The 25,887-nt window shown below is 40.7% G+C and overlaps 1 non-coding gene across 1 annotated transcript; it reads left to right on the top strand.

The window, feature by feature from the left end:
* The first annotated feature begins 4,257 nt into the window (after window positions 1-4,257).
* LOC118989031 (small nucleolar RNA SNORA26) lies at window positions 4,258-4,379 on the top strand. The gene has a single exon (XR_005066928.1). It is a non-coding gene; the product is annotated as a small nucleolar RNA SNORA26 (small nucleolar RNA).
* Window positions 4,380-25,887: the final 21,508 nt, after the last annotated feature.

Here is a 25,887-nt window from a genome sequence, read left to right on the forward strand (position 1 = left end):
TAGAACCGACCTCAAGGATAAGAGCTAATTTTTATTTGATTCTCCATATCATCTTAAAGATAAAACTATCTTTAGCAGAGTAAGCCACAAAGAAATATTGGATAAAGTATTAATAATTCTGTCACTGGAAAAATAGCCTTCATCTAGACTCATTATCTAGAGGTTTTCAATTTTTTAAAAAAATTATCTTATTTATTTTTAGAGACAGGGGAAAAGAGGGAGAAGGTGAGGGAGAGAAATATTGATGTGAGAAAGAAACATTGGGGCATGATGGCTGCCTATTGTATGTGCCCTGACAAGGTACCACACCTAAAACCCAGACATGTGCCCTCACTGGGAATCGAACCAGCCACCTTTCGCTTTGCAGGACAAAACCCAACCAACTGAGCCACATGGATCAGGGCCAGTTTTTTTTTAAAACATAACCCACAATATCAGGGCTCAGCATGTGTAGTGCAGATATAAAATGAGGTTTACTGAGAGCAAACTTACACAGAGAAGGAGCAAAACACTCATGATCCCCAGGCCCTCATCCATCACAGAGAGGCGTGCTTACATGGCATAGCTGGACCACACACGCAGAACGGTTTCCAATACAGAATTCTCTCTGCCCCCTGCCTCCCTGCTACCCCATGCCTTATATATACTTACAGGGACAAGGGGCAGAGAATATTTATGTGTGTAACAGTGGAACTTCCCTGTGAGAGAAGTCGCCTTGTGAAAAATGATTTCTGGAGCTCAGCTGCTCATAGCAGTCTGTTCTTCCATTGAGTTCATTCAGACCCGCTGAGCCTACAGACCCTGTAGTTACACAAACAGGGAATAGCCCTCCGAGGCTATCTGGATTTGTCTCATGCTCATGTTGCCCAGCTAAAGACAATGTTTCCTAATGCCTTTACATCTCGGTGGAGCCTGACAACTAAGGTGAAGTCATTGGATTTTGAGCAAAAGTAATATTTGCCCCGTGATGTCTTTCAAGGAAAACTGCTCTAACCTTGCTTTTTATCCCTTCATACAGACTAGAATAAAGATGTGGTGGCCACAAGCCAGCTTCAACCAAGTGGATGAGGACATCACTCAGGAGACAGAAGAGCAACCAGACAGATGGGACCTGGGTGCCTGTATGGCTGATGGACCAGCGCTGCCTACTGCTCTGGACAGACTCTAAGTCCAGACTTACAGGAAAGTAAAATAAACCTATCTTGTTTAAATGTCCACTGATTGGTCTCTGTTAAAGCACCCAAATCCATATTCTTACTGATATAATACATGCATACATTACTGAAATAAAAGGTTCATAAAACAGTATCTATTCTTATACCATGAAATGCCCTTTGATATTTTCTACTCTAGTCTCTTTCATTTTTTAAAGTGCTGGTTCCAATCTATTAAATTTCATAACCTATTAATGGGTAGCAATTTGCAGTTTAAAAACCACAAAATTGAACTCCATGAAATTGCTAGTTTTATAAAGATCAGAAATGCCCAAATATTGGCAAATTCATATAATTGAATCAAATAATTTTCTATGCATCAAACAGTTATTGCCTGTTCAAATTTATAGCCTCACATGAACAATACCAACCAGCTAGTGAATGTGTACACTCGAGGAATTCTGCAACTCCCAGGCATAAACTAGTATTTGCCATGCATGTGCTCACAGGGAATAAGGGTGCTCAGAATGGAGTGTTCATTATCCTGGCCCCTCTATTTACAAGGTTGCTTTGTGAAGCAAAAGTGATCAAAACATAAAAATATTCTCTTTATTAGTCTCTACTATAAATATCCTACCTTTTACACTCGTAATGTCTAACTACATACTCTTTTTGGGCCAACTTTTTTTGTCTCATGCATTGTTAGACATATACTTGACAGTACACTGCAAATATAATTGAAACAAATTGCAAAGTAAAGTGGCGAGTCTTATAAAAGATACAGAACTTCAAATGAAAGAAAGTGAAAGGGAGCTACTACTTGAACCACTTGCAAAGCTGTTATCAGAGTTAGAGCAATACTTGATAACATCCACAAAGGTGATAACAGAACGAGCCTTTTGAAATAAAAGAGAAGTCCCTGGAACACTACTCAGGGGTAAAAAGAAATGAGCTACAGATGCACACAACAACACTGATGGATCTCAAAATACATTATGTTTAGTGAAAAAAGCCTGGTACAAAAAAACCCTATGTACTTTATAAATCCATTCATTTGTAATTCTAGAATAGGACAAACTAATCTAAGGTGATAGAAATCAGATACATGATTATCACTTGGGGAGGGATTGCTGACCAGAAAGAGGCATGAAGGAGCTTTCTGGGATGATGAAAATATTCTGTCTTGATATAAATTTCTAAAACTAATTGAATGATACATTTAATATTTGAGCATTTCATTATACATTATTACATCTAATTAAAATTTTATTTATTTATTTATTTTTTTTGCAAAGAGAGAGAGAAGTACTCAGGGAAAACTGATAATGCCTCAAATATTTGTGTAAAAGATGACCCTTTTTTATGGTCATACTGCAAAAGTCAAATAGAAATTGGTCTAAGTTATATCATGCTATCAAACAATTTTGTCAGAAAAATTACTTATCCTCCCAAATAAAAAAACACTTGCTTTATTCTTTACTCTAAGAATTATAAGTTGTAATTATAAACCACACCTAGTGAAATATAAATTAAAATACTCATATAATTTTTACTTCTCTTTTTAGAGGTAAATTTGCAATCAAATTTTGGTCTTCATTTAAGTGGACTCACTTTAAAATTAACTCATTCAACAAATATTTATCGAGAGCTAACTGTGTGCCCAACGTGGTTCTGAGTACTTGAGATATATCAGTGAACAAAATGAACAAGAGTCCCTGCCCCTGTGGAGTATATGTTATCATAGGGAAACAAGCAACACACCATCAATACAGAGAGTCAGAAAACATGTAAGATGAGGGGGAACAGCTAGAGCGAAAGTCCTGAGATGGGAGCATGTTTGATCTGTTCAAGAGACAGCAAAGGAGGCCAGTGTGGCTGGACCAGAGAGAGATGCAAAGGGCGAACAAGAGAGAGATCTGAGGAGGACCAGTGGTTGAATCATATGAGGGTTTGCTAAGGTTTTCTAGGTATGGGCTCATCATACTTCCTATGTGATTACTCTTAGTAGGGGGCCCTGTGTGTGTAAAGTACTTTCACTCCACTCTAGAAAGTATTTACCTGGTTGTCCCACAGTCACCTCAAAACATGTCCAAGACAGCTCTCTACCACTCAGAACTACCACTCCTTCTGAATTTTCTGTCTGCATTAAAAGCATAAACTTCTACCCAGTTAATCAAGCCAAAAGCCCTAGTCATCTTTCTTTCTTCCTTCACGCTCATGGCCCCAAATCCCACCAATTCTATGGCCACAGGATCTTGAATTCAATTCATCCCATTTTCTCCATCTCCACTACCACAACCACCAAAATCTCCTGCTAGGCTTCTTGCAAAAATTCCCTCCTGTCCTCTATTCCAGTCTGTCCCCTCTTGGCTGTTAGACTAAAATCTCTCGAACTTTTAAAGCTGATTTAATAATTCCCCAGCTTAAAGTCTTTTGGTGGTCCCCCACTAGCCACAGGATAAAACCTTCACTCATCAGGGGGCTCACAGGCCCTCCTCCATCAGACTCCCATCCTACTTTCTGGGTTTCCTTTTCATTGCCCTTGGCTCTGGCCGCCCCAGCATTTCACCATCACAAGCACACACCTTGCATTTTTCATGCCTTCAGACTTGCTTTTTCTAAATCTTGAAATGCTTTCCCTCACCCCATGATCATTTGTGCATTCTTTAAGATCAGGCTTGGAGTTGGGCGGGGGCAGCCACCGCTAATTTTTAGTGGGATGGCATTCCAGTTCCACTCCGATTATGGAAGGGGTGGGTGGGGAAGAGCCTGTCCCAGACAGACCTTGGGCCTGGGAAGTTCGTTCCCAGCGTTTGTGGCGGTGCAGTGGCCTGAGTTCTAAGCGCAGGTACGTCCCCGTGCATGAAATGAAAGGACGCAGGCCCAGAGCACGTGGTAAATGGCGGCCGGAGGGCTCCTGCGCGTGGTGCAAAGGCCAGAAGCTGGCCTTCCTGTAACGTAAAGGAAATTTAATGCCCGGGCTCCATCGAGCACAACTGCTGCCTCTACTGGGCTTCAGACTAGCTAAGGAAACTGTAGAGAACCTTTTAAAAAAAACTGTAGAGAACCTTTAAAAAAAACCAAACCCAGGTCTCCCTTTCCTATGCCCTTTTAAGGTTGACTCAGTGCCTTAGGAGGCTAACACAGAAGGGTAAAGTAAGTCTCCATAAAACCCAGAGACGAGATGGTAAAACTCCTCTTTGGATCCTGTCTGGAGTCACAGCTCAAAAAAAAAAAATCAGGTTCATGGAAGCTCCACCACGATTCCTCTCCTTGACCTTCCTAGTCACCAGTTCCTTTTCCCTCTGTGCCCCAAGCACACTCACACACGGCCCTGGCCTTGCTCTTATGAATATAACCGCATTTAACCCCTGTATACCCCCATTTTCTAGCACAGACCTCCAGATTCTTGCTACCTCCCTGAATGTTTCTATCCCACCACACCAAACTCATACTTCTAGTTCTCCCAAGGAGCTCTAACATAGCTACAGGCAATTCCAGCCAATGCCACCAAGGGTCTGTTGTTTGTTTTATTCCATTTTTCTTGCTACAGTGAATATAGTTCTCCCATGAGTATGAACATGTATGTGTGGCATGGCAGAATTCAGGTGTGAACCAATCCCCAAGTCTTGAATTCTACATGCTGTTCTCCTCCCCTCACAGATGTAGCTTAATGCTTACATATACATTTATGGATCAAGTTAAAAAAAACTCCTTAACTTATATAGACTACATAAATATGCATAAATATATACTTATGTACCCTAGAGTTATTTTATAGTTTATTATGTACATACCCACATATAAAAAATAAAAGTTTCATCCTTAGAAGATTGTTTATACATGGAAAGATTTGTGCTGATGGCTATTGATAGATCTGGATCTCATTGCATACATATGTAACTATATCTATTGCTATACATATGCACTATAAATAATTTTAGAATCTGAGTAGTTACTACTAATTAGAGAGTAATCTACCTACATATATAAGTACAACTTTAGAGTTTCAGTAGGAACTGATGATCTAAAAATTGCCAGTCATGCTATCTCTAGTCATCCAGTCCCCAAAGAAAAGTCACTTCTCAGACAAATGGTGTTTGTCTCTCTAATGACACAGAATGTCATTGTTTCAGCAGACTCCAGTCCCCTGTTCAGCTCCTCTATTTGAATTAGTGACAGCCATGCATCAGCAGGGAGACCCTTCGCTTGTTTCCCCTGGGGTCCTGTGTGAGCCCGAGCTGAGTGCTGGGCCAGTTCCCATCAGGCTTTAGGGTGGGGGAGGGGAAGAGAGAGGGAGGAGACAAGCGGCCTGAGGCACCTCCTCATACCTCTGTTTCTGCTGTAGTCAGAGAGCTTCCTGGCTTCCTTTGTGATCAGCAGTCCTAGGAAGGCTGCAGCAGATGGCTAATTACCATAATGCACAGAGCTTTGAGGGTCCTGGGTACAACCCCAGGCGTGACCAAATCAAGAGCAGCTGCACCTAACGTGGCATGTGGAGCCAACATTAGGCCTTACCCAAAATCCCATTCTGACCTTTCCAATGGGAAGCTTATGGTACAGTTCAGAACAGATGGCCAAGAGAAACGTGAGGGAAAAGCCCTCCTGACCAGCTGCAGTGTCCCTTTCCCTACCTCCTAGCCTAACAGTGTAGAGCTGGCACAAAGCTCATTCTTCCCATTGTGTCTTTCTCACATGGTGTTTATTCTCTGGGCAAGCACAAATCCCGATAGTTCCATTCCTAGCAGTGCTGGCTATTGCAAAATTTGATTTCTAAACCGAGTGAAGGTTGCAAAAGTTTGGATCTGGAAAACAGACCCTGCCTATTTTCTACCTTTGGCAAGCACCTCCCCATGGGTAAACATCAGGACCCTCCAGGTCCTGATTTAGCAAACCCCCAGCCTGCCTGTCACCAGAACACATCCTGAACTGGGAACTGGGATGTAAGAAGCTCTTGTCCAAAAGCAGGATTTAGCCTCGAATCACACTAACTACTTATCTGGTATTGACTTTGAATGTTTAGAGCTGAAGAAGAAATATATTATTGTAGCTGAGTGAAACAAACATTTTATAACTGGGATTCTTCTTCAAGATGGAATTTTTGCTTAGGAAACCCCCTTGACATTAGTATGAGGTGGGAGATGGGGAAAATGACAAAGGAGGCCCATATAATATGGTCCAAAGATTTAAAGTTATAAATTAACAAACTGTTAAATAAAATGTGTTCCACTCTCCTTATTTGACAAATAATTTTTCTTAATAACCTAGAAAGCCAGTCTTGAATTTGGACTTCATGGACTACTCAGAGTTCTGAAACAGAACTTAGTGTCCTAGGGAAGCTGGACCCCAGCTCCAGGTCCTGCCTCATGAACCGGCCCCCATCCCTGGCCTTTCTTTCTACCCAAATTCCATCTCACATAAAGGGAGGCTCTGGCACATATGTGAAGACACCCCTGCCTTCCCAGCCAAGCTTGGAACATATTCCTGCCCACAGCTGACATAGACCTCATGTGGCCATAAAGCCTAAAATATTTACTATTTCACCTAGAAGGTAGGAAGGAGGGCAAACTCGGGGCGGGGACCTCTCCTTGGCCAACCAAACACTTCAAACTGTAGGTTGCAGACAGACTCCTCTAAAGCATAGTACCAGAGCTGAGGTTCCTCTTTCTGGGTTTAAGAACAGTACTGCTTCTGGGAAGCCTCTCACAGTGAAAAATTATCTTATATCCCGAGGGCATGAAAATTTAATAGGAATTTGGGTGTTAGCGATTAGAGAATGGCGGGTTGGGGGTATTGAGCAGTATGCTACAGCAAAAAACAGTGATGACACTTTTTTACCATAAGTTGTGTGTGCTGCTGCAATATAACTTACTTACCTCTAAACCACTAAAGTCTGCTATGCACCCAATGGCCTTGTATGACTCAGTGGTGGTGAGTGTTACTGGCAGTGAGGAGAAGATGAAAAGAATCAAGGAGACGGCTGCTTCCAAGACTGGGCCTAAAGAGTCACAGAGGCGGCATATATCAAGTGGCCAAGTGATCTCCAAACAATTAATACTGCAGAAGCAGAAGAAAACTAAAGCTGATGAGGAACTTGCCCTTGGGACTTTTCCAGAAAATGTGAGGAAGTAACTGAACTTGAAACAGATTGAGGAATGAGTCAATCTTGTGCAGCTCTAAATGGCAGAGTGACCACAGTTATATTATAGCATACATTTTCATAGCTAGATATTAAAAAGCATGTCTTTCTAAAATATACAATATGTATTTGGCATATTTAAAAGTACAAATCCTCTAAAAAATATCTCACCTTTGGTGACCCATCTAATAATCTGATTCTTTCTATCCAGGGACCTCCCTTGCTCTTTCCAGACCAGGGTACTGCTACCAGATGACCTTCATATCTGCATTAGAGTCATGATGTTAACTTTTTCTGAAAATTATCCATTATCCATTCACTTCTGAATTGGAGTTAAGATTTTTCTTACAGGGAACCTATATTATCTGCCCCCAGCTGCCCCGCCTCCCCAGCGCTGCATATGGAGTCCATAGTTCAACTCCAAATAGCCTGTGTTCAACCCTTACCCATGTTCCCAGCCTCATCATCCCCAAGATCCTTCGTATTGCTGTGGGCTCCTTTATTGCTGGTCTATAGAGATCTCCTTTTATTGCTTTCAGGGTTGGCTACACAACTAAGTAGTAATTTTCATGTTTGGGTTGGTGAAGAAGCACTTCTGCCATCAGCTCAGCCCTTATCTTTGATTAGAAGTCTATTCAATTGTGTTTTTTTAAATGCTCAGGCATTCCATCTTAAAGAAAAAAACAGGCAGCAACACAAAGTAATAGCACTATTTATAGCACTGCAAAATTGGAAACTATTCAAACATCTAATAATGGGGTAAGATAACATGACATTTACTCAATATTACATTTGAAGGCCATTTCACAACATAGGAAAGTGGTTTAGTTTAAAAAATTGATTGTATATAATGATTATAATATATATAAGAAAGATATACAAAAAAACTAGATGGAAATACCCCAAAACTATAATTTTAGGGTTATATTCTACTTAAAAATCACTATACTATTCTACTTAAAAATCACTATACTATTCTACTTAAAAATCACTATAATATTTAATTAAGCTAAATAGTCAAGGGTTGATTAGTTCAGTTTTAATTAAATCAAGAAACCCAAAACACTAATTTGAAAAACAATATGCACCCCTATGCTCATTTCAGCATTACTTACAATGGCCAAAATACAAAAGCAACCCAAGTGCCCATCAATAGATGAATGGATGAAAAAGCTGTGGTACTATATACAATGGAATATTACTTGGCCATAAGAAGAAATGATGTAGAATCTAAAGAATAAAATAAAGGAACAAACCAAACTGAGAAAGACTCATAGATACAGAGAACAGACTTATGGTTGCCAGAGGGCAGAGGTGCTGGAGACAGGGTGAGAAAGATGCAAGGATTAAGAACTACAAATTTGTAGTTAGAAAATAGTTACAGGGATGTAAAGTACAGCATAGGGAGTATAGTCAATAATGTAATAATTTGTATAATGCCAGGTAGGTACTGGAAATATCTAGGGGAACACTTTGTAAAGTATGTAGTTGTCTAAACACTGTGCTGTGCACCCGAAACTAATACAAAACAATATTGAGAGCTTCCCTGTTAGTGAATGCAACCGCAGGCCCAGACGCACCTCAGTTCCACAGGAACAGAAGCTCCTGTGCCTGGAGGACCATTCTGGACTTGGCCTCATCTAACTCTTCACCTGGATTGTGTCTTTAAACTAGGAAGTCTCCAGAGGAAGGGGGAGATGGCGATGGAGTAGGACAGAGCAGATTCCACTTCCCCCTACACATGGGAGAAAAACCTGGCCAATCCATGGAGGAACAGAGCAAACAGCCAACAGTAACCCAGCATATATGAAAATGAGAGACCAGAAATTGTAGTGGACATGGAAAAACCAGATGGTAAGGACAGTAGGGTCTCAGGGACCAGGGCAAAGACAGGGGTGGTGGCAGCCTCAGCCCATGCCCGGTGCTGGGTCTACCATGGACTCTTCGGACTCTCTGGGAGCCGCAGGCCTGCCACAGGGTCCTTGGGAGAGAGCCAGGTCATGAGCTCTCTCCCTCCCTGGCCAAGCAGGGTTTGGGCAACATCGGGAGAGACCTGGTTGCTTGAGGTTGCAGAGAGGGGGATAAGGACAAATAGGCAAACACAAGCGCTGAGAGCACCCTCAGAGTCTGTGGTCGTCAACTTGGGAGAATCGAGGCTCACAGTGTCGGGCTCTGACCCTGATAGTGACCAGTCTGGCTGGAGAATTGGGCTGTACAGAGCAGCAGGCTTGAGTAGGAGGAATTTCGCAAAAAGTAAACTGTTTGAAGGATTCTCCTGCCATAGCCGCTTGGCCTACTCCCCACCCAGCCTGGCAGCGATCCCGAGGTTGGGCAGAAGGCCTTGTGCTCCCCCATAACACTGGGAAGGGTTCACATCCAAACCCGTGGGACCCAGGCAGCCTGGCCGGGTGCGTGCACACCCACGTGCCAGCCCATGGCGATGATCCCCAGGGAAAGAGTACTCTGAAGAGGACCTGGATCCCCTGCATGGGGCGCTGGGGAGAGGTGCCAGACTAGCTTTTGGGAGAGTGCTCGCAGGACTGGCTGAGTACGCATCAGGAGGGGAGAAAGGCCACACCTATCACCCCTCAGCCTGCTGCAGCCAGTGAGACCAGAAAAACTGGTTTGGCCAGTTTGAAACCTATAAAAGATGGTTTTTTGTTTGTTTGTTTTTAGTAATCTTTTATTTTTATAATTTTATTATTGTTTTATCTTTCAATACCTTTTTCCTCTCTTTCCTTCTTTTTTGTTTTATTCTCTCTTCCTTTCTTTCCAAACTTACCGCTTCTTCCTCCTTTCTCCTGCCTTTTTTTCCCCCCACAAGTGAGACAAACAACTTGGAACTGTGAAAAGACCAGAGTTGGACCCAAAGAGGGGGCATCCCAACAGTAGAGACAGAGACAAATTTCACTTTGCTATAGCAGAGACGCCACAAGTTGCTGCATATTTGTATTATTATTTTTTTCATTATTCTTACATCTTTTATTTTAATATTATCTTTGTATTCCTCCTCTTTCTGTACAGTCTTCTTTGCCTTGGCTGGTTATATTGTATCATTTGGCAGGTTTCCCCTGTTCTCTTATTAACAGCACATTGCTAATTTACTGTCCTTCATGTCACTTGCATTCCGTTAGCACACTACTCAAAGTTCTATACCCCCTATTCATGTTATCCAGATCATATAGATTCTGTCATGTGATTGTTGTTCTAATATTATTGTAAATAAGAGCTGTTCCATACAATTGTAAATACTTTACAACACCCCTCCCGGATCTTAGCCCACTTCACAGTTTCCTGAACTCTATTACTGTAGTGGTTAACTCTATTCTCTCTCACACACACTACCTATTTACTATCCTTTACTCTCACTTTACTTCAGAATCTGACCTCCCACAACTTCAGTGCTTTCTAGATCCAACTCACAAGCCTTCCCTCCCCAACAAGAGTCTTATCTTCTGTTCATCCTTTCTTAAAAGTGGCTAGTTGGGTTGAAGATTAACACTATACATAGCCTAAAGATTTCCTATCTCTTCTCTATCGACTCCTACTGTAAATATCATAGAATACTCTCCTGCTGTCATGAACCATTTTGCCTTCCCCTCCAACTGATCACACACAAAAAAGAGTAGGTGGAAGTGGTGAACACCAGGATACCCACTGGAAGAAGAAAGCCAACAGCAAAAGAACAGCCAACAGATAACAACAGAAGGTGACGGTGGGAGTGGAAACCACACAAACTTCAATGCAAGACCCATCTGGAAGTACAACTAAATAGTGGAGAAACTACCCAGTACAAACAACAGTATCAAGATAAAAAGAGAAGCAACAGCTTGGGAAAACATATTTGCCAATGATACCTCAGACAAAGGTTTAATCTCCAAAATATACAAAGAACTCACTCAACTCCACCCTAAGAAGAAAAGCAACCCAAGTAAAAAATGGACAAAGGACTTGAACAGGTAATTCTCCAAGGAGGACATGCAGAGGATCCAGAGACACATGAAAAGATGCTCAGTATCGCTAGCTATCAGAGAGATGCAAATTAAAATCACAGTGAGATACCATTTCACACTGGTCAGAATGGCCATCATAAACAAAGCAACAAACAACAAATGTTGGAGAGTTTGTGAGGAAAAGGGCACCCTAGTTCACTGTTGGTGGAATTGCAGACTGGTACAACCACTATGGAAAATAGTATGGAATTTTCTAAGAAAACTAAAAATGAATCTGCCTTTTGACTCAGCAATTCCACTTCTAGGATTATATCCTAAGAACCCTGAAACACCAATCCAAACAAACCTATGCATTCCAATGTTCATAGCAGCACAATTTACAATAACCAAGAGTTGAAGGCAACCTAGGTGCCCACCAGTAAATGAATGGATCCAAAAACTATGGTACATTTACACAATGGAATTCTATGCTGCAGAAAGAAAGAAGGAGCTACTACCCTTTGCAACAGCATGGATGGAACTGGAAAGCATTATGCTGAGTGAAATAAGCCAGGCAGTGAAAGACAAATACCATATGATCTCACCCTTAACAGGAACCTAAACAACAAAACAAACAAGCAAGCAAAATATGACCAAAGACACTCAAATAGAGAATAGGCTCATAGGGACCAGTGGGGAGAGGGAAGGGGATTTATTATTTCATTTCAAGAAATAATGGCTTGGTGATGATGAACTCCTTTAGCTTTACCTTGTCTAGGAAGAACTTCATCTGCCCTTCCATTCTAAATGATAGTTTTGCCGGATAGAGTAATCCAGGTTGTAGGTCCTTGCTTTTCATCACTTTGAATACTTCTTGCCAGTCACTCCTTGCCTGCAAAGTTTCTTTTGAGAGATCAGCTGATAATCTTACAGGAGCTCCTTTGTAGGTTACTTTCTTCTCTTGATGCTTTTAAGATTCTCTTTATCTTTAACCTTTGGCATTTTAATTATGATGTATCTTGGTGTGGTCCTCTTTGGGTCTAACTTGTTTGGACTCTGTGCTTCCTGGATTTGCATGTGTATTTCTTTTGCCAAATTAGGGAAGTTTTCTTTCATTGTTTTTTCAAAGAAGTTTTTAATTTTTTCTACATTTTGCTCTTCTTCTTCACCTTAAGGAATCCCTATGATTTGGATGTTGATACATTTGGAGATGTCCTAGAGGCTCCTTATACTATCCTTGTTTGTTTGTTTGTTTGTAATTCTTTTTTCTTCTTGCTGTTCTGATTGAATGCTTATTTCTTCCTTATGTTCCAAATTGTTGATTTGAATCTTGGCTTCATCCCCTCTGCCGTTACTTCTCTGTAGACTTTTCTTTATTTCACTTAATGTAACCTTCATTTCTGCCTGGGTCTTTTTTAAAAAATATTTTATTTATTTATTTTTAGAGAGATGGGAAGGGAAAGAGAGTAGAAGAGAAACATCAATGTGTTGTTGCCTCTCATGTGTCCCCCACTGGGGACCTTGCCTGCCAGTGCTGAATTCCAGAGGTGATGGGTCTGTGTAAGTTTTATATTCATGCAGGCTGTTTAAGAGGAGTCTCCTGAAAATCTGGCAGTTTCTTCCACTACCCAAACCCCCAGTGGTTTTTACAGCCAGAAGTTAGGGAGATTTATCTTCCTGGTGCTGAAACCCTGGGTTTTGTGGTCTGGCCTGGGTGGATCACTCACTTCTGAAGTATCTCTCCTGATTTTTATCCACCATATGTGAGTGTGGGACCACCCATTCTGCCACCTCTCCACTCCATACCTGCCTCTCCACCCATCTCTAAGTCTCTAGCCCTCCTACCCATCTGGATGAATGTACCTTCTTTAAATCCTTGGTTGTTGGACTTTCATACAACTTGATTTTCTGACAGTTCTTGGTGATATTTGTTTTGAAGTCTAGTTGTAATTTTTTCTATAGTTATGCAAGGAAGCGAAGGGTGTTTACTTATGCCTCCATCTTGAGTAGAAGTCCAGTTCTGGTGCAAAATTTAAGGGAGTTCCTAATACTTAATAATGAAGATATATTTTAATGCAACATTTTAAAAATCAAAACTAATGCCAAAAACCCCTAGTGAGCAAAGCAAAAAAGTTTTTTTAAGAGATAGGACCCAACTGTGCTGAGCCTGAAGCAAAAGAAAACACATGGGCCTCTCACCATATTAGTTGTTATGCATTTATTTTAAAGTTTATTTTTTCCTAACATAGTTGAAAAAATATTGAAAAGTTAAAAATTAAAAGTATTATAATTCCATTATTTTAATTTTAAGTATTTTATTTACACCAAAACCAGAATTATTAAATTTTACTATCTTTGCTTTAATGAAAGCAAATTTACCAATGATTTTTTCATTAAAATCATTAACAAATAAAATTACATAAAAACATGTATAAAGGGGTGCATGTTTTTAATTAGTGAAGCTATTAGCAAGTGAAACTTGTTTTTCTAAACTTGTTTAATATCTCCAGGCCTAATTTTGATTGTCATTATAAACCTTTTATTTTAATAGTTGTAAAAAGTAAATAAATTAAATCTTAGTTAATTAACATAATTACATTTTTTATAATGGATTTCTTTTGTTTTTCACTGATAGATATGTATTTATTGCCATTTTATTATTACATTTTTAAATTTAAATTTTATTTTTCAATTACAGTTTATATTCAATATTTTAAAAATTTATTTATTTAATTGTTGTTCAAGTAGTTTTCTGTCTTTTACTCCCATCCCAGCCCACCCCCCATGCCCAGTGCTCCCCACCTCCCTCCCATTTCCACCCCCTTAGTTTTTGTCCGTGTGTCCTTTATACTTGTTCCTGTAATCCCTTCTTCCCTCTTTCCCCTGAAATCCCCTCCCCTCTCCCCGCTGGTCCCTATGAGCCTATTCTCTATTTGAGTGTCTTTGGTTATATTTTGCTTGCTTGTTTGTTTTGTTGTTTAGGTTCCTGTTAAGGGTGAGATCATTCTATTTAACATGAAATGTTAAAGGGACTTATTTAAGAAAAAGAAGATCAAAACTATGCCACTAAAATGGCAACAGATCACAAATATCAACAGCTGAATCTAAAAAAACAAACTAAACAAACAAGAACAGGAACAGAATCATAGATATGAAGATCATTTGGAGAGTTATCAGCTGGGACTGTGAAGGGGAGAATGGGGGAAAAGGTGCAGGGATTAAGAAGCATAAATTGGTAGGTACAAAATAGACAGGGGGATGTTAAGAATAGTACAGGAAATGAAGAAGCTAAAGGACTTGTATGTATGACTCATGGACATGAATTAAGGGGGACAACTGCTGGAGGCAAAGGGGGTACTGCACAGAGGGTTGCGACGGGGGGAAAATTGGGACAACTGTAGTATCATAATCAATAAAATATATTTAAAAAAATTTTGCACCAGGAGTGCCTTATTTTCCTTACTCCAGTTGCGGCCCTGAATCATAAAAGTCCAGGATCTGCTTTGTAAAAGGGAACACTTCAGAGTTGAGTTGGGTAATATAAGTAGAAAAATATATGCTTTTAATCAGGCTGGGAGTGAGGAAGGAAGGAAGGAAATCTGAAAACATTTGCACTTTAATAAAATCTTAATGTCACATGTTTACCAGGGTTACAAGAAAGACTTTATCAGCGAAAAGATTCCAACAATAATTTTTTTAAAAGTTTGAAGACCACTGATTCTAGCTCAACTCCCTCATTTATGGGTTAAAAAGTCAAACACAGGGGTCACATAGGAAATTAATGAAAGAACTGGGACTCGAACTCAAATATCCTGATTGTGATTAGCAAAAACTGTGAAAAACAATATACCTTCACAGGAATAACTATAGTGGCATCTCAATTACCCACTCTCATCCCATCCCCCACCCTTGCCCCTGAAGTAAGTCAACTCTGCAAGGACTTTTAATATCAAAGCTGTTACACAAAAGCCAATGCCCGATTCAGAAAACATAAAACTGCTGAAAATCTTTTGACCCTAAACAGAAGTATGAAAGAGCACTGCTTTCTATTTGACCCTAGTAAGGGAAAGCAGAGAAAAGTGAAGTAGCAATGTCAGTGGATGCTCAATCTGGCATTCATTTACCCCAATCCCAGTTATAGCTCTTCAGGTATCGACCCTGCCCCAGTTTCTATCCTTGCACTTTGGAGTGTGACGGTAACATGACCCAGTCAAAATCAATGAGAAAAAAATAAGACTTTGGGAAATCTGGCTCGCTTGGGTGAGACTTGAATTTGAGAGAATATGTGATTTAAAGTTGCTTTAGCTCTCCTTCACTTTCAGAGGAGTGTGTGGTTGAAAATGAAACCAGCTTAAGAGTTAGGGTAATGGAGAAACCAAGCCTTAGTGGTATACTGAGCCCTCACACTGAGTCATGTCAGAATTTTCCAGTCACAAGAGCCAAAGCCTTCCTTTTTTGCTTTAGTCAGTTTGGATTGGATCTTTTGTCATTTGTAATACAAAGAGATCTGTTATGATTGGTGAGATTTTGTATTTCTTAAATAAAAGATATGATTGTTTCAGTTGTGGTATTTCTCTGAACTTTGTTCTATGCTTATTTTATTTTGTAAATGTTCAAAATTAAAGATGATTTTAATCTTAATTTTTAAATTTTCATTACAAATTCAGAGTTTTAATAGAAAAAAGAATTATTAAATCATGTACTAAATTATCAGATATTCAGCTATTTGTACTCAAGGAAGCTAATCCATTTACCTACTGTCTGTAAGTAAACAAGAAAATATATTCATTCCAAAACCACTTGTATTCTCATCCTGAGGAAGATGAATTTAATTGAAAAGTAGCTAGAGAAATAAAAATTGAGTAAAAAAAATCAAGAAATCTAAAGAAGGCAGGAAAAAGAAAAGAAAATTTAAAAGGCAGGACAAATAGCACAAAACAAAATGGTAGATATAATCTCAAAAATATCAATCATTGCAAGAAAAGTAAATAGTCTAGTTTAGTATATCTAGTTTAGGGAATCTGGCTTAGTGAGGCTAGAAGACAGGGTTGGTCAGACAATAATAAAAGTAAACCCAGCGGCATGCTTTTTTATAAGAGCAAACCTAAAATAGAGACACTGGAAGGTTGAAAGTGAAAGGACAAAAAAAGTAAAACCAGACAAATATTTAGTTATATACAGCTATGTTATTATCAGCCCAAAAGGTTTGTTACCTATTGTTAAAAAGTGCTTTGTAACTAATAGATGTCAGAGAGGGACACGAATGGTGAAGAGTGGAAATTCCAATATCAGGGTGTGGTTCTCATTTTCTAATAACTCATAAATCCATTCAACTTATTTAAAAATAATAATCATAATAATAATAAAAGGCTGACGATGTGCAAAGCTAATAAAATTCAATGTGGTCCTCTTAAATATGCAGTCTAGTTGGTTCGAAGGTTGTGGGTTATTGTTAAGCTGATTAAATATGCAGTCTGGTAGGGGGCACAGAGAAAAAACTATGTCAACAGGACTTCCAGCCAAGATGGAGGCATAGGTAGATACACTATGCCTCCTTGCACAACCAAAAGAAGGACAACAACAATTTTAAAAACAAAAGACAACCAGAACTGACAGAATTGAACTGTATGGAAGTCCGACAACCAAGGACTAAAGAAGAAACATTCACCCTGATCTGTAGGAGGGGCAGAGAGATAGGCAGCTTGGTGGAGAGGACTCACAGCAAGGTGGAGGCTGGAGGACTGGGGCAGGCAAGGTGGTGGATTGTGGACTGGGCAGTCCCACATTCATGTGCAGATAAACTGGGAGGGACAATTAGAGAGTGAGACAGATCACACAACCCAGGGTTCCAGCGCAGGGAAATAAAGCCTCACAGCCTCTGACTGAAAACACCTGTGGGGGTTGCTACAGTGGGAGAAACTCCCAGCCTCATAGCAGAGTTCATTGGAGAGACCAATAGGGTACTAGAAGGTACCTACCTGGGAATCAGCACAAGAAAGGCCCAATTTATTTGACTGTGGGGAAGTGACTGAAAACAGGCAGAGAGTGGAGCAAGTGGCAATGTTCTCTCTCAGACCCCTCCCCCACAGACAACATCACAACACAGTGGCATGGGTTACCCCGCCCTGGTGAACACCTAAGGCTCACCCCTTACTGTGTAACTGGCATGTGGAGACAAAAAAAAAAATAGCCCAAATGAAAGAACAGATCAAAGCTCCAGAAAAAAATACAGCTAGGCGATGAAGAGATAGCCAACCTATCAGATGCACAGTTCAAAATACTGGTAATCAGGATGCTCACAGAATTGGTTGAATATGGTTGCAAATCAGCAGAAAAAACGAAGGCTATGCTAAGTGAAATAAAGAAATATACAGGGAACCAAAAGTGACAGGAAGAAAACTGGGACTCAAATCAATGGTGTGGACCAGGAGGAAGAAAGAAACATCCAACCAGAACAGAATGAAGAAACAAGAATTCAAAAAAATGAGGAGAGGCTTAGGAACCTCCAGGACATCTTTATACCTTCTAACATGTGAATTATAGGGGTACCAGAGGGAGAAGAGGAAGAGCAACAAGTGGAAAAGTTATTTGAACAAATAATAAAGGAGAACTTCCCCAATCTGGCAAAGGAATAAACTTCAAAAAAGTCCGGGAAGCTCAAAGAGTCCCAAAGAAGTTGGACCCAAGGAGGAACACACCAACAGACATCATAATTACATTAGCCAAGGTTAAAGATAAGTAGAGCATCTTAAAAGCAGAAAGAGAAAAGGAGTTACCTACAAAGGAGTTCTCATTAGACTATCAGCAGATTTCTCAAAATAAATCTTGCAGGCAAGAAGGGGCTGGAAAGAAGTATTCAAAGTCACAAAAGGCAAGGACCTACATCCAAGATTACTATACCCAGCAAAGCTATCATTTAGAATGAAAGGGCAGATCAAGTGATTCCCAAATAAAGTCAAGTTAAAGGAGTTCATCATCACCAAGCCCTTATTATATGAAAGAGACTTATCTAAGAAAAAGATAAAAAATGTGAACAGTAAAATGACAACAAACTCATAATTATTAACAACCACACTACAATAAAAACAAAAACAAACTAAACAAACAACTAGAACAGGAGCAGAATCACAGAAATGGAGATCACATGGAGGGTTATCAGCAGGGGAGTGGGAGGGGAAAAGAGAGGGAAAAGGTACAGAGAATAAGTAGCATAAATGGTAGGTAGAAAATACACAGGGGGACGTTAAGAATAGTGTTGGAAATGTAGAAGTCAAAGAACTTATATGAATGACCCATGGACATGAACTAAAGGCAGGGAATGCGGGTGGGAGGTGGTGCACAGGGCAGAGGGGAATAAAGGGGGGAAATGGGACAAGTATAATAACATAATCAATAAAGCATAGAAAAACTACATCAACAATTAAAGCACAATGCCTTCAGTTCAATAATAGAGGGACGCCTACTGAGCCTTGAGAATACACTGACAGTGAGGGGGCTGTGTGAGTGGAATTTTGAAGAATATTCCATTCATGCAACTATTGAAAAATTTTCCTTGATAATCCAAGTTGGCCTCCTATTATTGATTCCTGACACTTAGCTCCAGCATTCTTGCGACACTGAGGGAAGAAAAAGTTAACTGACAGAGAAGTAAGGTGGGCTTAGGACCCCATTGCTGTCACTGAGTTGGGCAGCAGGAGGAAATCCAGCTGGATGAGTGGCAAATTGTAGATCAGGTTCAGGTCAGCCTGAGGGTGGTCTAGCAAAAGATAAAGAATGGAAGGAGAAAGAACAGGGAAGTAGGGAATACTTAGAAATCCAAGAAGTTGGCTAGGAAGCTCAGGGTTCATCCGTGGCAGGATAGGGAGGGTTAAAGAGAGTTTAGAGGCAAAACTGGCAACATTAAGGCATAGACCTATTCTTAGAAGGCTGGGGATCCTGGGTGTGCCAGGTATCAGAGGTAAGAAGACTGGTTGCTCCAAAAAGGCTAATAGCCCATCACTTAAGTAGTCATTGATCAAAGCAGGACAGGCAGCTAGAGAGGCTTGCGGGTCACCTGAGGGTCAAATCAGAGTTTTTAAAAATTTTTTCAAACTGAGCCCAGAAGAGAAAAGACACTTGGCCCAAGTATGGGAAGAAAGGAGAGTCTGAGCTGAGGAAGCAGTCAGGCCCTGACACCGCCATAAGACCTTTGTCTCTTCGAGTTCATCAATACCCAACCCAAGCTCCTATTTTGGACTGCCACTTCTGTTGGAAAGGGTAACCCATTAAATCACTCTGTGTGAATGAGTTCATTAAATGTCTTCCTGCCTGTCGGAAGGAGCCCAATAAATGAACATAAAGGGTGTGTGGAGAAGGAAAGACACTGAAAGGGAAAATTGCAGGCCCTGGAGGTAAGTTTATTGACTTCCATTTTGCGGATGGCCAGCTCTGCCTACAGTGTATTGGCTCCATTCAGGAGTTCAAAGACAGATCCGCTTAGCTGGGGACTGTTGGGCATAGCCGTGTTGTATATATAATGCCATGTAATGACTGGTTGGGGTTAATAAAATATAATGCCCATCCCAGACCTATTAAATTTCACCACAAAAGAAGCTTTAATCAGTCTTTTATCAGCTTGATGCTCTGGCCTAAGAAGACTGCTTTTGTTTGCCCGTATAAGAGACAATGGGAGAGCCAGGATCAGCCTGCTCTCTAGAGTACAACAAGCAAATTGTTTGCAAACAACAGATCATTCTATGCCATGGGAGAGGAAAAGCAGGAGAGGCTGCATGAATCTACAAAAGTACTCACTGTTAATGGTCATGGCCCCAAGTGTTTAAATTCAGGCCACATTCCCGCTGGAGCTTCCAAAATATAGGGAGGACAAGAACAAAAAGACGCCAGTGTGTTCCATGTAAGTCTATCAGCTTTGGCCCTCTGCAGGACATTCTTGTCTGCTGCCGCCTGAAAAGGGAAAGGGAAACTGACATTTGGTTCTCTCGCTAAGCAAATCCCAGATCTCCTGGGGGCTGAATGTGCTTCATCAGATAAGGATTAAAGCCATGAGTATAGGTTCTTTGCCAAACTGCACCTGTCCCACAGCCCACATACTTTTTGGATTATGGAAGGAATGGGAGGGAAAAGGAGATAAAAGGCAGTGAAGAGGCAAAAAGATGAAGTGGTCCTTCCCTGAAAGAGAAGGACATTTAAGATATCCAGTTCAATTGTGTTCTCCAAATAGTCGAATACTTTCTAGGACAGTGATTTTCAACTGATGTGCCATGGCACACGGTTATGCTGCAAGAATTTTAAAAATGTGCAATACCTGCCCTGGCTGGCGTGCCTCCATGGATTGAGCATTGGCCTGCAAACTGAAGGGTCACTGGTTCAATTCCCAGTCAGGGCACATGCCTGGGTTGCAGGCAAGATCCCGGGTGAGGTGTTGAGAGGCAACTGATGGATACCTTTCTCCCTCTCTTTCTCCCTCCCTCCTCTCTATAAAACAAATAAAATCTTTTTAAAAATTGACTTGACTATTTAGTTAGGGGCACTGACCTCTTTTCCCTTAGATTGTCAAATTTAAAAAATGAAAACAGCCAACATAACAATAGCCATTTGGTTTGAATGAATCAAAATTACACCTATTTCTTCTTGTCAGATCACCAAAAAGATATTTTTTTGGTGTGCCACAGAATTTCAGTAATTAGTTTACATGTGCCATGAGATGAAAGTTTGAAAATCGCTGTTCTAGGAGGCTAGCTGAGACACACCCAGATATAGAAAGAAGCATGCAAATTAAAATTCTATCATCTCTGCTTGGGATTGGAGAATGTTAAAGTTGGAAGGGTATCAGACCATCCATTCTTCTTTATATTGTTATGGTCATCAAAAGGCAGTACAGATTGAAAAATGATTCTGAGAAAAACAGCCACATCCCATAGGAGGAATCTCAAATTTGGGGATATGATCATAGGGCGCTGTGGGAATATGTCACTGGAGGAAGCAATGGTGAGAATTATTGATCTAGTCTGATCCAGGCATCTTACAGGTGAGGAAATGGAAGTTCTAAAAACAAAGTGGCACCCCAAGGCCACTTAGCCACATAGTAACCGGAAGGAGATTAGAACCCACATCTTCCAATGCCAGCGTAGGTCTCATCCATTGCACTACCAAGTTTCACCATCCAGGCTTCTTGCAAGATGCAAGTCCTGAAGATGTTAATCAAATCATTGACTATCTTGGATCTAGCTATCCTTACGGACATATCTTCCATCAGCTGTCAAATCTTTGTGCCCACCACTTCTGGTCTTCCCTGTTTATATTTTGTTTATAAACCAAGATTTTCTCTTGTGCTCTAGATGAAACTTTGCTTGGAAAGGGGAGTCTCTAAAGGATATGAGGAAAAAGAAAGGATGATGTTAGGTTGACACCAAAGAATAAAGAGTAAACATTCCCTCATTCGACTAAACGTGTGGTCCCTCTGGTCCAAATTAATGCAGCTGCCTAAGTTGGTCTTGCTCACAGCTGAATTCACATATGTTTGGGGCTGATAATGATAGGAGACATTCCTGTGATGAGGAGGGAAAGAGACCTGGGAGGGATTCTATTAATAGAAGGTTTACTGGATGCATGCATCCGAAGATGAAACGATCACTGCCCTGTCTAGGTGGCCACTAGGGGTGCATTGGAAGAGATTAGAAAGGTCCCCGGGAAAAATAAAAGTTGTTCCATGACTTGTGAGGGGTGCCAGGCGTCAGAAGTCTTTTGCCATTCTCATTTGTCATCTGGTGTGCCTGACCTGTGGTTTGAAATGGTTCAACTTCCCTAAAGATATTCTGAGCTGTAACTGCAGATTTCCATTTTCAGTTCTTGTTCTCCCCCATTCTGCTCTAGACAGTCAATTCAAAATTTTTCCTCAGGCAATGCTCAAAATGCCTTGGCAGAGCTGATGAAGGATCTGTAGTATGGCCCATGTGAATATGTCAAAAATGTTCTGCCTGTAATGGGAGTGGTTATGGCAAAGCAGTGATTAGCTCAATTAGATCAACAACTGGGGATGGTAAGTCTTGGTGACATACTCCCTTTGATAGAACTTCTTTATAAATTATATTAATTATGACTTTGTATGCACTGCAGTAATAAGACTGAATGCTTTCCATTTTCTTTCAGGCTTCAGCAGTAAAGCTGCCTCAGGTTCTTTATGTTTCTGTCAATTAAGTGCTATCCTAAAACACAAACACAATTTCCTCTTTCAAAAATCATTATGCAAGGAGTGTCATGTGAAAGTTGCTGTTACTTAAAAATATAACCTTATGAAAAACAATAAAGGGAAGCTCTTCTATTTATAAGACTAGCAAGGAGCTGTTATTTAAGATCTTAATAGAGAAAACTATGCTGTCCATTTTGTTTTCTTTTTTTCTCCCTTCCTCTTCCTTCTCCTCCTTCTTCAAAAAAAAATCCTTCCCTTTGGAATCTTTTTAACTGAAGGGGAAGAAAATAAACAAACAAAACAATATTTTGACTTTTTTACTGTGGTTGTTAAAATATGGCCCATGAAAAAATTAGAAATAAGAAGATTTATCACATGCGCTTCTCTCTACACAATGAATAGTGAGATTTCCAGGACTCGCCCTGAGACTGTGGCTCCAAGACCTTTCATCTTTACTAGGGCCAGTCAGGGTGCGTCTTTCTCTCTACGGGAAAGAACATCGACTTGGAAGGCAGGCTGACCTGGCTCAAATCTACTACAGTGAACCACAGGAAATTACTGCTGGTATACGCCGGAGATGACCATTTGGCAATTTAGTGTGGGTCAACCTAATATCACCTTCTCATTGGTCACTCTTCAGGTTATTGTGAGGATTACAAATCACCTATTTTAAATGGCTTACTCATTCCATGACACTTAGGATATTTACAATAAATGGTGACTAATCTGAGTTATAAGAGGTAGCAGTAACCTTTCACTTCAGGTCAGTTCAACAAGTCTTATTTCAGAGCTCCCTCTTCATCCAAGGTGCAGCTTTTGTGTTGCAGAGAGCAGGTCTCAGTTCAGTGCGGCAGACAGCATGACGCCTGCAGGAGTCGGGCAGTACACCCATGGTACCGGGTGGCATGGAGCGGGAGGTTGTAAACTTTCAGGGATATGCGGGGGTAAGAGCAGCCTTTCCTCAGGAGAGGTGCCTCACAAGGGTGCTGAAGAACAGACAGCTTAGTGAGGAATGCTCCAGGCGGGGGGATCAGAGAACCTCAGGCTCTTAGCAGAGAGAGAGAGAGAGAGAGAGAGAGAGAAGGAGAGAGGGAGAGAGGGAGAGAGGGAGACCATGAGTTGAGGTTGGAGATATGGGCAGGGACTGTGGGGGTACAGTTAGGTTTTATGGAGCCCGGAGCTTTTATAACTTGAAAGACCCTCATTACAAAACTGAATACAAAATGACTGTGAAAATACACCTCTGGCAGCCTCACAGGAACTGAAGTTGGGAAGCCTTGACATTTCAGCTTCAGAATCTTCCTGAAATATCTGCCCCTGGCAGGGCTATAGTGTGAGGGGCCCTGTTAAAGATGGGGGGGGGGGGCGGGGGCAGACAATAGGCAGTTACTGAGGGATCTTGAGCAGGAAAGTGACATCAGATTTGCCTTTTAGAAAAAGCACCCTGAGGGTTGTCTGGAAGATGGATCAGAGAAACTTGTGTTAGACAGCTAACATAATTAGAATGCTATTTTAATAATCCAGAGAGCCAGGAGTCTGAACATGGCAGAATTCATAAAGAAGGAATTGACCCAGCCTCACTCAGCAAAAGTCAGAGGCCTGGTCCTCCTGTCTCTGAGCCCATTCTGGGCAGGAAACCGATGCTTTAAAAATCAGGTTTTCCAGCTGGGAAGGTCTTTAACTAGTCACATGACCAGGGGCCTGTTATCCCACACACCAGTAGTCAGCCATGACACTACCATGCCCACGGAGGCATGATTATTCCTTGCCCCTGCCCTGCCCCGCCTGTCACATGCCTAAATTCTACCTCAATTTTCTCTGTAGTATATTAGTTCTCTGCTGAGCTCAGAGTCTGACCCTGAATCCTGAAGTGCTCTGTCACCTGACAGTTTCTGCCATTTCCTTTCCGTTCCTCTAAACTTTGGACTGAGCCGTGTGCTCCAGCCACTCCACCCTCCGGGGAAAACCCCTGTTCAGCTCGGTCATCCTTTGAAATGCCGTACAAAGGTTCACTTCTCAGTGATTCTTCCCCGGCTACCTCTCTCAGTCCCCCTGCCCCTAAGTCAGTGACTCACTCATCTCCTCTGTGTCTTGAACAAGGCTTTATTATTTTATGTATGTATTATGCTCTACAATGTTTATTTGTGTATCCTTGAGATTAGAAAACATGTCTTATTCTGTCACTTGCCCAGTAGCTCACACAGTTCCTAGCAGACAGACATTTAATAAGTGTTGGATGAACTGACTTGAACTACATTCATTCCTCACCACTTTTAATAATACAACACAATAAAAACCCAGATAGGGTCTAGCTGTGCCTGCCTTCTTAGCACCCCAGTACCCCAGGGTAGGAAGGAGTTCCTTTACTAGTCTAGCCCACACTAACTTCCTTTGTCCAAGTATATTTATTTTAATATTTAGCCTTATTTTGTCCCATCTGGCTCCTTAATTGTTTTATGTTTTATATACCCACATTAAGTTCCTGGAGGAAAAGCACTATCATTTGCATACTTTTTATACTACTTGGTGTCTACTTAATGCTGACTTGGGCAAAGTGTAAAAACTGAACTCTCCCAACTGCTAGCTGGATGAGTAGGCAGGTGATATCTGTACCTCAGTTTCCTCACTTAAAAAACTGAAATATAACTAGTAACTATATCATATGGTTGTTGGTATAGTTAAATTAGATAATATGGAAAAATTCTGTTAAATAATCTGGCATATAGGAAGAGCTCAGTGAATATTGACCGTTATTATTAAACTTATAGACATGAGTGAATAAATATACAAATTAATGGATAAATGAGTGAATGAATAAAATACATAGTCCTCTTTCTTAGGAGACTCCAGGCCAATGAAGGATGACCATTGAAAAATATTTATGATCATATACTAGTGATCCATGGGAGAGAGTGGATTGGAGATGCAAAGTAGCACATTTCCATCTTCAAGGGCTTAATTTAATCTTTGAAAAGATGGATTCTTCAGAGGGAAGAGAGAACCTGATGACAGAGAAGAACCAAGTAGGAACTGTCCAGGTGTTGTTTGCTTGTCTCCTTTTCGTTTCCACATTTCTTTCCACTTCTTGGTTAAATTCAAGGCTCTTGAGCTATAACTGTGTGGTAATTGATCAAAGTCGTATAGCCTGTTCCCTGGCTAAGGGCTGCCAAAGTTTTCCAAAGGGAACACATCCTGTCTTTCTGCCAGGGGATCTCTGCCTCCCTAGATATGTCTATAGGCAAGCTTGATATTAGCTAGTTCTACAGAAAATTGTCACTGGTCATTAGAGCCATGATCTGTTTGATATTTGTTATAAGAAGCAAAGAAATGCCTTCTAATTGGCTAGGGGAAAAAAGGCAAGGGAATTCTCTCTTAAACAGTACAGAGTTCTCAATCCTCTTCTACTAGCAACTTATTGTGATCACCATTTTAGTGCCTTTCTAGATATCAAGTACTGTGCTACCTGACAAACAC

The sequence above is a fragment of the Sturnira hondurensis genome, unplaced genomic scaffold, assembly GCF_014824575.4.
Source record: "Sturnira hondurensis isolate 20B ecotype Veracruz unplaced genomic scaffold, ASM1482457v3 Scaffold0006413, whole genome shotgun sequence".
Taxonomy (NCBI): Eukaryota; Metazoa; Chordata; class Mammalia; order Chiroptera; family Phyllostomidae; genus Sturnira; species Sturnira hondurensis.